This window comes from Agelaius phoeniceus, chromosome Z (assembly GCF_051311805.1).
Source record: "Agelaius phoeniceus isolate bAgePho1 chromosome Z, bAgePho1.hap1, whole genome shotgun sequence".
Taxonomy (NCBI): Eukaryota; Metazoa; Chordata; class Aves; order Passeriformes; family Icteridae; genus Agelaius; species Agelaius phoeniceus.
In genome coordinates this window covers 83615302-83629999 of record NC_135303.1, presented here as the reverse complement: position 1 = coordinate 83629999, position 14698 = coordinate 83615302, and the positions used below count along the sequence as shown (strand labels likewise).

General features: G+C 41.7%; 1 long non-coding RNA gene across 1 annotated transcript in view; it reads left to right on the top strand.

The window, feature by feature from the left end:
- The window catches only part of LOC143692029 (uncharacterized), a 54409-nt gene continuing 39711 nt past the window's right edge, over positions 1-14698 (top strand). The window contains exons 1-2 of the long non-coding RNA XR_013179888.1: positions 1-40; positions 4153-4205. This is a non-coding gene — a long non-coding RNA (uncharacterized LOC143692029). The remainder of the gene's footprint in view (positions 41-4152; positions 4206-14698) is intronic.

The window sequence follows — 14698 nt, the reverse complement described above, 5'->3', positions numbered from 1 at the left end:
CAAGATTAAAGAAAGGCAGAGGGACAACCCTGTGACAAATGTGAGTCATTAGGTTTTTTCCTATTTTCTGTTTGCATTCTTTGCCTGGGAGGCACAATATCTACCTGTCCTGTAGACTCAATTTCCATTCTCTTGCTCCTTTTGCTTTGACAGCTATTCCTTCCTATTTCCTGGGTAGAGCTCGAGTGTTCTCTGCAGTTCTCTGTGCCAATTTTCCTGTCCTCAAGAGAGGACTAATCTATTGTTTTACTAATCCATCTCTTCCCATTCACATCACTCTTAAACATTTCCTTTTTCTCTATTTCCCACAGTAAGTAATTTGTAAAAGTGCAGTTAACTCTTTCTCCATTTCAAGGCTTGTATTGTTGCTTCAATGTAGTTTTTTGTGCAGTCATTGGGTTTGTCTTGGCAGATCTCTTTATCCATCTTGACATTAGGGGTTTGAGAGGAGTTAAGAGTTGGCTGGAACAAATGGCAGAGGGCCTGCAACTGTAAATCCAATAGCACAAGGGCTCTCTGGTGAAGAGCTGAATAAAATGTCAGTGCTTAACAACTAATAAAGAATAACATGATAATAGCTCATTTCAGGCTCTGCTTCGTGTCAGCATTGAAACTACATCTGCTGACTCACAAAGGACATATAAACTCACATTCTCATCTTTTTTGGTGGGTTCCTGTGGTTCCCATGCTGCATGGTTACTATGTACTGCATAATTTTGGTGCTTTATAACATTTTTGGGTTTCTGTAGGTTTTTGAACATTTCTTCTAAGTATAGGTCTTGCTGAATTCCTATTTTATCTCTTACTATTATTCACTTGGGGTAAATCCCACTTGACTTTCTGGAGGAGGAAAAGAAGTTAGCCCCCATGGGTTATGAATCTCTTTGTCTCAAATGTGTCTGATATGAAGAGGTTTTGAGTTGTGATTAAATCCTATACTCCCTGAAGCTCTTGCATGTTTGCAAAATTGTTATGTTTGCTAGAATTCAGTAAATACCAGACGTATACTTTATTCTGAGTTGGGAAATTCATATCCCCCTGGAACTAAATACTTTATTTCCCACAGGTTTGGACTACATTGTATTGGCGCCATTCATGTCACTCCACTGAAAATTGTGTCAGCATTCTCATTATAAGTTGTTTTTCAGAGGTTATAACTTGGACATGAAAATTTGCTTCCACTTAAAAACTTGGTCTTAGCCCAAGAAGTAATTAAAAAACCACCAACATTTTCTTTCAATATAATTTGTGTTATTATGGGAAGAGAAGAGAGAATAAAAAAACTAACACTGAAAAATGGCAAAGTGTGGGTTACAATTTGTTCAACTTTGGTCAACTAAATGATGGAAAAAATCAGAATTTGTCAATCTTGTTAAACTGTAAAACACTTCAATATCTTTTTAGTTTTATCAGTTTGTTAGGTGGAAAGGTGGAGAGAAATAGGTCTGAATATGCATGAAGGGATGAATTTACCCTGCATGTAGGGTGTGCAGGTACTTTCCCTTCAGTATTTATCAAAAGCTGAGAGTGCCCATCCTGAACTTTAATATCCTGAGCTCTGAACTTTAAATCCTATCAATCTGGAAGTCCCACTGTCCCTGACTTTGTTAAATCTCTTATGTGTCTCAGAAGTTATGATGCATAACACCTTTCTTTGGGGTGCAGGTTTACACAGAACCAAGGAATGGTAAAAGTGAGCTACTCCATTTTTTGTGGTAGGTGCATGTGGACCATGTTCCTAGGCAGAGCAAATTGACAGAAAGGAGTTGGGATGCCCCAGGTGGGGCCTCTCTTTGGGTGAATTGTGGTCCTGTTTGTTTGTAGGGTCTCAAAGTACCTCTGTTTGGTGAGTGATAAATGGTTGTTATGGCTTAACCACAGCCAGCAGCCAAGCCCCAGGCAGCCACTTGCTCACACTCCCAACAATGGGACTGGGAGAGAATTGGCAGGGTAAAAGCTGGAAAACTCAAGGGTTGAGATAAAGAGAGTTTGATAGGGAAAGCAGAAGCCACACATGCAAGCAAAACAAAACAAGGAGTTAATTCATCATTTCCCACGGGCAGGCAGGAGTTCAGCCATCTCCAGGAGAGCAGTGCCCGCCACATCTAGATGTCACTTGGGAAGACAAGAGTCATCATGCCCAGCATGCCTCCTTCCCTCTTCTTCCCTCCCCTTTATATCCTAAGGTGATGTGACAAGGTCTGGAATAGGCCTTTGGTCAGTTGGGGTCACCTTTCCCGCCTGTGTCTCCTCCCACTCTCCCAAGCACCCCCAGCTTCCCCACCAGCGTGGCGGGGGAGAAGCAAAGAGGCTTTGGCTCTATGTAAGCTCTGCTCAGCAGTAACTAAAACATCTCTGTGTTACCATCACTGTGCTCAGCACAAAGCCAAAACACAGCCACGTATCAGCCAGTGTGAAGAAAACTAGCTCTGCCCCAGCCAAAACCAGCACACTGGGTTTACTGGAGTTGCAGTGATTCTTGGGTTTTGTAGGATCGAAGACAGGAAAAATGAGCAAAAAGGGTTGTTTTGGTGTTTGGATTTGTTGAAAAGTTCCTGTAGGAGTCCACCTTAATCAGTGTACCTCTTACCATGTACACTTATAGAAAACTTCAGGGAAAGGCTTGTTGTAGAATAAATGGGGAGACCAGGTGATAGGATTCTTATAGTACAAGTGGGAAGACATGTTTCATTAATAAATCTGCTGCTGAAGTTATCTTTTACTATGAAGGGGGACTTGAGTAGCCAACTTTAACTGCCTATTATATGTGGGCCTATGTCAAAGATACATTTCAGTGAGGGGGTATTCTATGTAGTTAGGAGTTTTAGATGTGGTAATTGCTGAGAATAACTGTGCTAATACTTCTACTGACCAACAGAGATTTTAGGTCAAAAAAATTATGTCTATCTTTTTACAGTAAAATGTGAAGAAATAAAACAGTCTCTCCTCACATTTAAAACCCAATGACTGTGAAATATTTTAGGCTTTTCACCCTGTACAGAATTTTGTGATACAAAGGGAGACCTCACATTCAGTGTAAGCTTTCAGAAAATACTGGTCCTTATGAAAGATTAAACAAATATAAATTTCTGCATAATAAATTGTTTCCAGCAACAGGTCTTTTGAATCAGAACAAACCAGCCTGAATCTTATCATCGCAATCAACAACAAATGAAGTGAAAACTAGGCTCAGAAACCATGGAGACTCAGTACAATCCTCAATACTGCCAGCAGTTTTTCAAGTTTGATCTTGGAATAAAATATTCAAAATGAAGTCTAATATACAAGGCTTCAAAGGAGAGAAAATCAAATAGCTTTTCTTTAGAAATGCATTTTATAGGATTTAATACAAACAAATATTTTTTACATTCAAAAACAACTCCTAAATAAGTTTATTCTGGAATAGAATTTGACCATAAATACATGTCTCCAAAGAGTCAGGTCCTGGTCTGGAGAATCTTTTATCATGAGTGTCCTCTAGTTCAAGAAAATGCCAGCTATGATTCTGAGCTGTCTTTGTGAGTGAAGTTATCATGAGCTGAGGCTGACTCTAGGCCGGTCTGTTTTAATGGGGAGTAAAGGGGTGGCTGGTAATGAGGAAAATAAAAAATGAGGAGTGGAGTATATTGCCCTTGGGGTAAAAAGATGGAGTGCAAGAATGTCTGGACTTCAGCACAGAGAAACTTGGGATATGAGCCTTGACTGACTGAGCTGGAGAGGAGGGATGTCTTAGGAGGAGAGGTAACTAAGGCCCAGCTGCAGGCAGGAGAGAGAGTTGAACATGCACTTAAGTGCAGTCTCTTAGGCTTTGATTTTGCAAACTGATCTGTTCAGGCAAACCCTTACACCCACGCAAAGCCCTGTTGAAGATAATAGGATTTTGTGCAGGCTCACAAGAATCAACTTGCAGGAATGAGGCCCTGAGTCCTCTGGAGGAGTTTACACTGAGCGCGAGTAACACAAGGAATAGTTGGAAATGACACATCTCAGCAGTTCCCCATCTTGAATCAGGAACTGAGAGTGAGCTGGTCTTGTGGGGCACCCAAGGTTGACAGAGTTATATTTATATTGCTCTGCTCTCAGTGCTTCTGTTATAAACCCCAGTGGAATTTACACTTGGTATCTTTTCCCCCATCCCTCAATACCTTTCAGGCTAAAATCTGGCAGATGAGAGCCCAGCTTGGAAGGCTGATGACTTCTGAAATGTGAGTGCAATTTCTTTAGATGCTTGGCTTTGCAGGGCAGCTGGAAGGGGAAAAAATATCAGCTGGTTTTCCCTTTGTTTTAAAAAATAGTATTTCATGCTAGAAAAACTAGGTGATGTGGAGAATGTTGTTTAGGCTTGTCAATAAGATAAACTGGATTTTTGCTTACCGCAGAGCCTGTCAGAACTTTGTGATGTGTTTTACAATTACTGTGGACTTCATTCCTTGTCAGTCCCTATAATGTACATATGAAACTCACTGACAATTTCTAAATGGTAATTGCAGTTAGAGGACCTTTATATACTTCATTTTACTGTGATTACTTTACCTAGCAGGGCCTGACCATTCTGAGTGCCTTGTTAGACCCAGCTGCAAAGGCCTAATGTGACAGGGTGATGACAGAGATCTTAAGTATAGCTTGGTTGTTCCCAGGGCAAGGCTATTATTTGGGCTTCATCTTCTTTGAGAGCATAATTCAGCTCCAGGTAGGCATTCTAATCTACCACTGCTGGCTGTTTTGTGGTCACAGGTTTCACAGAGTTTCTATAGGAGGTGCTTTACCCTCCTATTTTAGCTAAATCCATCTTGTCTGTGCCTAAGAGCAATACTGGTATCTTTAGTATGAGTCCCTAAACATGAGTGATGAATTCCTTTCTATGCTAGTAGAAAAAAATATTTCAAAGACTGAATGGAATCTTGAATATTTACCTTTCAAACCTTATTCTCCATCTGGGTTTCATCCTGAATATGTATTTACTGAATAAATGGCAATTCCTGCCTATTTCTTTTTTGCCATAAACTAAGAAGTTCACTAGCTTAATTCAGATGCAGAAACTCTTGGACAACTGGATAGATCCATACCTGTGTGAGGCCCCAGCAAACACTGGGACTGTCCAGACCATGGGGAGGTGGCTGAGGAGATTTGCAACTTAGTTTAGGAAACACAGAAGGTGGTGGATAAATTAAATGGAGGGTTGCTGTTCTCACAACTCCCACAACACAAGAAGTAGGTGGCACTGGAGGAAGCTAGTTGGAAACAGTTTTAGGAAAAGGAAAACACTTTGGGATCCTATTGTAACAGGGGATGGTGGGGGCAGGTTCAAAGGATGTGACAAAGGCATGTGCATAAAGGGATCAGGAAGAAACCAAGGAGAAATGTAGCCACTAACATCCCTGGTTCTGGACACTGGGAAAGGACAGGGGAATGGACACCAGGAAGTACCATTCTCGTGAGGCCATGTGTCTCATTTGCTACTGCCAGATATGTAAAAGTGGATGAAATGAACCATTGGTCTGACTCAAGGGCAGTTTTATAACAGAGTCAGGACTCTTACAGATCCTGTCTCACATTTTCACTAATTAATGAAGCAGAGAGACATGGTCCTCATGTGTAAGAATCACAGAATTGTTAAGGCTGGAAAAAACCTCTGACTCCAACCATTAATCCAGTGCTGCCAAACCCACCGCTAAATCCTGTCCCTAAGTTCCTTATCTGCATGTCTTTTAAATATCTCCAGGGATGGTGACTCAACCATTTCTGAGGGCAGCCTGTTCCAGTGCTTGGCAACTCTTTCTGTGGAGAAACTTTTCCTGATGTCCAGACGAAACCTCCCCGGGTGCAACTCAAGGCCATCTCCCCTTGTCCTGTCACTCGTTCCCTGGGAGAACAGGTCGATCCCCACCTGGCTGCACCCTCCTGTCAGGCAGAGAGTGATCAGAGAGTGATCAGGTCTCCCCTGAGCCTCCTCTTCTCCAGGCTAAACACCCCCAGCTCCCTCAGCTGCTCCTCACAGGGCCTCTGCTCCACACCCTGCCCCAGCTCTTGTTGCCCTTCTGATAACTGGCAGTTCTGACCCATGCAGTGACAGAACTGAAAGGCAAAGTTTCCTTCTGAGTGGCTATGACAGCAAGTGAACTTTCAGGATAGTGAATAGAACCAGAAATGTGTCCTGTTGGATTAGTTCCTAGTTTTGCAAGATGTGGATACATGGCTGGCAAGGCTAAAGCAGAAGTTTCCAAATGTGATTCTGTTGTGGTCAGTGTGATGGCAACAGAGATTAATTTGGCCCCGGGGTATCTTTTCTTAGCTTATTGAAATATAATTCAAAAATATTTTATTTCAGCTTTTAAAAATATTTTTCTTATTTTTGGAAGATCTGCAAATTAAGCAACATATGACTGATAAAAAGTGGCTGTATCTAGAGAGCAATTTCTTAGTTCATTCTTAAAAAATATTACCGAACAAGTATCAAAATCTATCTTAAACATGTAGATAGAATAATGTTTAGATACACATGTGCCTTTCTGTGGCACTTGACTTTCCTTAGAGTCGGTTTCAAGTTAAATTTCTTTTTCATTTTTCCAAGTCTGCCTGAATCCTTTTAGTCTGCTTCCTGTGCAGAGCTGATCCACAGAACCTGTAGAATCATCTCTAATTTGTGATTTTTCTTATATGTTTTCTCAATAAGTTATTTCTTGTTCTATCCACCTGGTCCATGTGGATCTCTTGTATCCATTTTTAGAGCACTTACTTCCTCTCTTCAGTTATGCAAAATACCTCATTAAATACCCTGGGTCCTTGAGTGTCACTGGGAAAAGCAAGCATTTAGGTGTAAGTTTCTAATCCATTATGATTTTCTATGTTCCCACTTGGAATCCTACAGACTACACTTATATTGCTATTAATGCACTTTCTTGATGTAGCCAGAGGGGGGGAAAACCCAAAGGAATGAAATAATATATTCTGATTTGGGAATAAGTGATTGCATTAATAAAATGCAAGATAAGGAGGCCTTGTAACATCTTAAAAAATGATAAATGTTTTTTTAGGAAACACACACTTAGTGTGACAATGGCACAGTCAATTCTCTTCCAGATTTGAATGTTACTGAACATACAGTATGTGCTCTTTCTTCACAGAATCACACAAATGGTACAAACAAGTCTGTTCATGGGGGAAATAAACTCACAAAAAATCTTTCTTCCAAGGCCTAGCAGAGACCTTTTTTTAATTTTTTTTTTCAGGCTTTCTACAACTGTTCTGCTACCTCTGTTTTCCATGGTCTGGCAACACCTTTCACTCTTGAGTGTGTTGAGTAACTTTTTTCTTAACTATGATGTTACTTGTCCCAAATGGTGAATATGAATTAAGGGAAAAGGAGAAAGAATTTAGTCTAAGTGGCAGTATCTTTTTTATCTCTTAATAATACAAATTATATTCTCTTCTTTCCTAAAATCAATCAACCTGGAGGTAGAACCTCTCCTTTCAGCACCACTTTATTTATATTCCTGTATTTCTTTAAAAGGTTTTTTTGGCCATCAGTATTCAAAAGCAAAAGCAAACAACGAGGAGTATTCAATGACAAAAATGCTGTTAATTTCAATCTTATTGGCTCAGTCAGGTCATAATCTTAATTAGCAAAATACCCAGGAGCATCTTTTCTTCTGGACAAAACTAAAAATTTGAGCACTAATCCTTGCTTAGTATGTTTCAGTGTATTCTTTTGAGGAAGCACAGAGAATATCATCCTCTGCCTATAAAAAATTTAACAGGTATAGAGTGCATTAATCAATATTTAGCACATCCTCATTTCTTTTATTAACTAGTAAATTGTATCTGCTGCAAATGGCTTTTTCTGGCTCTTCCTCACCTCTTCTGTTGTGAGGAGTTATGCTGACTGCTTTTCTCCACTTCTGCTTCTTGTGCATCCAGCACAGAAGCTGGATTTCTGTGCATGTAGTGCATAGCTCCCTGCTGCGTCCTCAGGGCAGGTTATTTCCCTTTATTTTGTGTTCCTGTCCTCACCTGTTCTTGCTCTCAGTTTGCATCTCGATCTCTCATTCTTTCTTTTCTCAGCTCTCCGAGTCTGGTGTGATAAATATTCCCATCCATCTTCATCCCCAGTGTGTTGTGTGTCCTGGTCTCTGGGAGTGCTGGTCCCGCAGCGCCGCGTCCCTGCTGTCACAGGATCAACAGGGGCTCCCGGGCTGTAGGGGTGACCCAGGGACAAATACAGGACAATGCCTTAAGATCAGCTTCAGGTGATTATTTTTGTGGGTTTTGGGGTGGGATGGGTTAGTATTCACGTATTTCAGTGCACATCTTCCTCTCTGTATGGCCGTGGAGGCTGAGAGGAAAGAGCAGGAACTTGGAGCAGGGCATTGGGTGAAGAGTGAGCTCACTCTTTCTGGTGATGGTGTAGGCATAGTTCAGCTCAATCTGGTTTTTAAAACTACACCCTGACACTCAATCAGTTTAAAGAATATGAATGAGAGGTAAAATCTGGTTTATCCTAGCATATTTTGAATAGTTAAGGGACTGAAGTCCTTTGGAAGGAATGAGGTAACCTGGAAATAAAGTCTCAGGACTGTTTATATCTGACTAAAGCTCTGTTGCACCCCATGAAAATGTGTATCTGGACATCTCACAATCTTTTGTCATGTATTTATGCACATGACATATATTAAAAAAAAAAAAAAACCACATAGAAAGAACTGAGTGCTCTCTTTTACTTCCTCTTCTGCACAGTAGGTAAGTGACCTCCAGCACATCTTGTGTGTGTCAGAACGTCTCTTGGGCTCAAGTGGGGATGAGAAAGAAAACAACTTTTTCAGGAAGATTACTTTGGTGTAATATGAACCACATAACACCACCTACCCTGTTTTAAAAGGGGGGTCCTTAGGTCAGATAATACACAGAGTTTAAATGCTAATCTCCATCTCTCTTATCACATCATCCTTTTCATCCAAATCCTTCTGGTGCTCACTGGGAAACCAGCATCCAGTTCACAGTCTGGTTTGAAAATCACAGCCCTCATTTGCTATTAGCTTTGCTGAAGTAACTGACTCATGTTGCCTTTTTTGAGCCCTAGATATGGGCTACTTAAATCTGGTTCATCATTGCAAGCAGGAATCAGGAATAGTTTAGGCAGCTTCTTGTGTCTGGAGTGTGTATCCCAACGGAATGATTTATCCTACTTATTGCTCTGCAAAGAAAGGCAATTAGTTCTCTTAATTTGTTCCAAAGTAAAAACTGATGGGATCAGAGATTTTCCCATTGCTAAAAATGAATCTTCAACTGCTTGATTTCCTGCTGATGCTGCTCATAATATTATCCCTCAATATAAATCAGCAAAGTCAGCACACAGGAGTGCTGCATTGGACATACCCAGCTCCTCACTACCTACCCTGCACTACTGCAGCAGCTCCTCAGTGATCAGAGATGTTTGTTCATCTTCTGGCAACAAGTGTTATATTACTCTCTTTGAAAATAGGTCCTATTTCAGCCTATTGCTTTACATAAACAAAAACCAAAAAAATCTGCTGCAGTTCCTCGGGGAAAGGCCAAAGCCAGTGTCTGATCAGCTATTCCAGTCAAACACTCTTGAAACATGACCTTGTTTTCTCAGTTGCAGCAGTTTTTAGCGTAATCTCTAGGGGCTGCATGAATCTTCTGGAGGCAGTGACTGATGGTGTCTCACGTGGGTTGTTACTTTATTTTCTCTGGACTTCAGGGCTGCTTTGGGCACAGTAAACCAGGCCCTTTGGAAAAATGTCTGCAAGGGTACAAGGTTGTCTGCAATGCTGTTCTAGTGGCTTTCAGTTTTCCTTAGGAAAGGTTACACTGAACTTTAACTGTGTCCAAACTGTGTTAATTGTTTTTTCTCCTAGCTGAAGAGGCTCAAGATGGATTTTTATTTTGGAATCTGAGACCTAATCAGAAGTTAAGCTTATTCAAACACCTTTCTTTGGCTCACATTTACATAATAAAATTTTATGCTTTCTGAAGTAGTGGCTGTGTTGTGCCTGTCTGATGTGGAGATAACTGGCTATGTGGCACATGCCAATTATTTAGAAAATACTAGTGTTAAATGTATGAGAGAATAACTCAGTGATAGGGGCCAGAAGTGCCGAATGCTGTCTTTCCTTTGATATGCCTTTCACAGTCTACCAAACTGTCTTCAAAACATGGTTTTATTCTTCTTATTTAACATAAATTACTGAGAGACTATAGCTGTTTGGTGATTGATACTGTGCTTTGTCTAATTTTAAGGCTCAGCACGTGAAATACTTCACATATACTAACATGCAACAAAATGTACTTTGTTTCCATAAACATGCTAACACAGTTAAGAGAGTCATCATTGGACCACAGGGACATTAAGTGATATACTGAGTAATCTGAGTTGTCAGAAGAATGTAAATACTAAACTTCAGACTCACATTGCTGCTGCTGAGAGCACTTTCTTGGCTCTCCTTAGTGTGTGAGTGTGAGTAACATTGCCTTGCAGATAGGATTAGAGTTAATGCACTGAAATTGCATTGCATTCCCATTAAAGAAACACAGACAGGTCTAATTTCCTTTTATTCCTGAGCTCAGGCTTCAGTATCTTTGATTCTCCCTGGGGACCAGGCTGTCAGGTTGTGTTTGGCTCAGGGAATGCAGAAGCCCTTTTGAACTCTGACACATAGGTGTGCACATTTTGCACTTCTCAAGTCTGCACAGGGCAAGGCCCAAACTTTGTGGCCAAAATCTGAATGCTCCAGCCAGATCTGTCTCGATGAGCCAAGAAGAAACCAGAAAACTAAGACGTGTTTCAATGCACCCTCCACCACCTGCTCTTGCACAGGCTGCTACATTTGCCTGGAGAGGGGCAGATGAGACTTAGATGAGATTAGCAATGCATGCACAGCAATCCTGGCTAATGTAGTCCAGCAGCCTGCCAGTGCAGAGACCCTGGCACCATTGCCACACCTCGCCTGGGTTTGCAGACACCTTGCAGGTGCACTGACACGTGCAGCTGATGCAGCAGTGACACTGTGCCCTGAGCAGGGGGAGCTGCCCTCTTGTGTGGCTGTGATCCCAAAGCATGCAGAGATGCAGAGACTGGTGGCCTTCAAATCCCCCAAATCCTCTAAACAGTGCAAATAAATTTCAAATTATGTGTGCAGTGATCGGCTTGTTTTCCTTTCCCATCCTTTCTCTTTCCTGCTGAATGATGGTGAGTGGAGAAGGGTCTTTGTTCATGTCTTCAAATTTATGAAAAGAGGAAAAGAGCAGTAGGTGAACAATCATTTTGGTGGGACACCTTCCTGTAGGGAAGGTCAGGCCACAGCTCTTCCACCAACTCCTTCTGCTGTTCCCACTTCAGTACCTCCTGCCAATAAAGAGGTGGAAAGAGGGAGTGCAGAAGAAGTAGAGACAAAGGAATGGTATTTGGGAGGAGAATTTAGAAGCACAAGAGGTTTTCTGGAAAATTGCATCTTCACACTACTTTCCCTGTCATCTCTGTCAGTGTGCCAGGCAGCTCCCACCAGGTAACCTGTCTGTGGGCAACTCAAGCCTGGCTTGATTCACATTAGGGAAAATCAGTTTTGGGGATAGGGTGAGCATCTGCTTCTCCCCCCAGATTTATGACTGTGGTGGAAGTTCCTGTCAGCCCTCACTCTGCACCTGTGCTTCCAGCCACTTCTCCATTGTTGTTATTTCCAAGTGATGACGGATTGAATCTCTGCTAATGCAGCAAGCAGGCTGGGGCTGCTCCAGGTGCATGCTCCAACTCTTCAAAATGTCCACTGGCCCCACAGAGGACCCACTGTTGCAGACCTAGACATGTCTGGTTAAGAAGGGATCTGCCAGGAAGTATGTTGTTCTGTGTTGTTGGAGTGTTTGTGTTCTATTTTTTCCTAAGAGTTCCTGCCAAATAGCAAGATAGCACAGATGGAGAGCTACTGCTCAGGTTGTGGAAGAGGAAGCTGCTTCTTAGCTACAGTTGAAGGTGAGAGCCTTACAGATCTTGTTCTGGCACCTCCCTCAGTCCAAGCTCAGTTAGATGGTGTGAATTTTACTGGATGTGTGATGTTGCACTAGCACAGCTCTTGTGTATCTGGCTGTAACTGCACTGCCTGCAGTCTTGGGTCAGTGCAGGGCTCGCTCACCCTTCAAGGCTGCACCTCTGCTCTTCTCCTTGCCAGCTCGAATATCCGAACAGGACAACCCCTGTGGCAGGGAGAAATGATGAGGAGGACTCCATCTTACCAGAAGGCTAATTAATTACTTTATTATGCTACATTATTCTACACTATATTACATTATATTACATTACATCTAAACTGAATCTGCCAAGCACTCCCCTGCACAGCATCTATCAGTGACAGTCCTGACACACACACCTGGATTCAATTGGTCAGTGAATCAAAACACTCACACCAGAATCCAATTATCAATTCCCTTCAGGTAAACAATCTTCCACAGTGCATTCCACTTGTGAACAAACACAGGTGCAGCAAATGAGATAAGAATTGTTTTTCCTTTTCCTGAGGTTCAGAGAACATGAATCCCAGAAATTTTTTGGGAAGTTGTGCCTTGCTTTTCTCTGCGAAGAGAATTGTGGCGACACCCGAGCAGTGAAACTCACAGCGCAAACCACCCTCCAGTGATCCCTTTCCTCAGTTCTGCTGCAGTGTAATTGTTGCTCCAGTAGGGATAATCACCACCTGAACAAGGAGCCCTCTGCCCTTTTCAGTCGTTCAAGCCCCAGAGCTCTGCCCTGTGCCCATGGTCACCGAGGGGCTTCCAGCCCACACAGCTCAGTGGCCAGCTGGAACTTGTGTGAGGGGGCTCAGAGCCACCCTGAGAGCCTTGAGACACAGATCAGCTTTGAGGAGACATCCTGAGAAAGCCACCAAGTCCTCCAAAAGACAATTCAATAGCAATCCCATGGCAGACCACTTGATACTCATTTTTGTTGTTAATGTAAAGGCTTAGGTATTTTGATAAATCTGATACCATCTACACATTCCACCTGAGTTTACAATTACTTTTTATTTTGTAGCACTATTTCTATTTCAATTAGTCTGCCATTTCACCTTAAGGGTCACTCCCACCCTCCAAGTAAAAGTTCGGCCAAGGCTGAGGCCAGAACAGCCCAGGTGAAGAGCAGGGATTGTAGCTGAATCCCTTCACTCCATGAGCCTCTGTCCTGCAGTAAACAACTAATAAAAGCAGGAAATTAGGGAATTCCACAGAATTAAATGAACTGTTAAGAACCTATTTACAAAATATGTCAGAAATGCATCGTGCAAAGCAAAACCCTTTTCCTTGCAGCCTCTGCCAAATAACCTAGATACATGATGCTAAAACCTGAGGTTTAGGAGATGATAACCCATGTCCCTGAATTTTGTATAGCTGTTAAAATCTTTTATGTAAATGTTCACTATAATGTGCTGTAAAACCCTGGAGAATGCTCTTGCTTTTTGGGAGGTCAGATAAATAACCTAACTCATCTGTGCCCATCTAAGCTTGCTCAATGAGTAGGTTCTGAATGTATCAAAAGATGAATCACCACCAGCTCCAGAGTTAGGCTTTTAAATGTTCTTAAAGACAAGGGCTAAAATGTCTGATTATTTGGGCTGGTGTGGGGCTCAGCCTTCCTGCAAGTCAGAGTCATACTAGTAAGAATTTCTAATTCATGTGTGTATTTATATACTGTCTCATGCAGAGACCAGTAGTTGAACCAGAGCTGTGTAACCAGGGCATTATAACATCCAAACTTGCAGGTTTCCCTCTGGCTGGGGTAGGACATGAGGGCTCCTCCCTGAGACAACCTGGATGCTACCTTCCCATGATGAGTTTTCCTCCTGGGTGAATGGTCTCTGAACCAAGCAGCACCCTGTGAGCTCTGCAGGACCACTGGAAAATGGGACTTTTTTGTGCTGCCAGGCAGACACAGGCTCTTTTTCTCCAGTGAGAGGGCATTTCAGAGGAAATTACTACACACTGCACAGGACAAAACATTTTTCCCACGAGCGGGGAAACTACACTTAGGATATGGAAAAAGGGGGAAATAACAACATGGGGTTGTCTGCAGTGCAGTAAGGGAAGAAAAACACCAGGAGAGGCATCCTGAAGTATGCTTCCTGCATATATTGAATGCTTTAAAACATGATGCTTTTCCTTTCAAAAACAGTGAACACACTGGCATTACAATCCCTTATTTTTTTGAGTTGAATGATACATTCCAGTCTTTGTAGGACACTTTTTTCAGCTGAGATGGCATTTGGCTGTAGTTACTATGACAAACAGAGAAGAATTGGCATGTGGCATGCTTCAATAAATACGCAACCAGGTTCTGTAGAGAAAAATATCTACAAAAATGAATCAGATACTTAATTGTCATCTATTGCATGTTCAGAGGTCCATGGTACTGAAAATAAACAATATTTATAAGCATTTCATAGGCCACTATAAAAACACACTGCATTTTACTTTGTAACTTTATAGGATGTTTTTCAGCTTGTGTTCCTTCACAAAAGAGCTTTCTTTATTAATTATTTATTTTCTTTTAGTGTGGAAAATAGTTTCAGGCTCACCAAAGATGAGAACACAATACAATTTTTGATTAATATTCTTTATTATTGTATCTTGTTTCTCCAAGATGAAAAATGTGCTGTTATTCCCAGAACTTGGTTAGAATAGCAAACCAGGCTCTGCA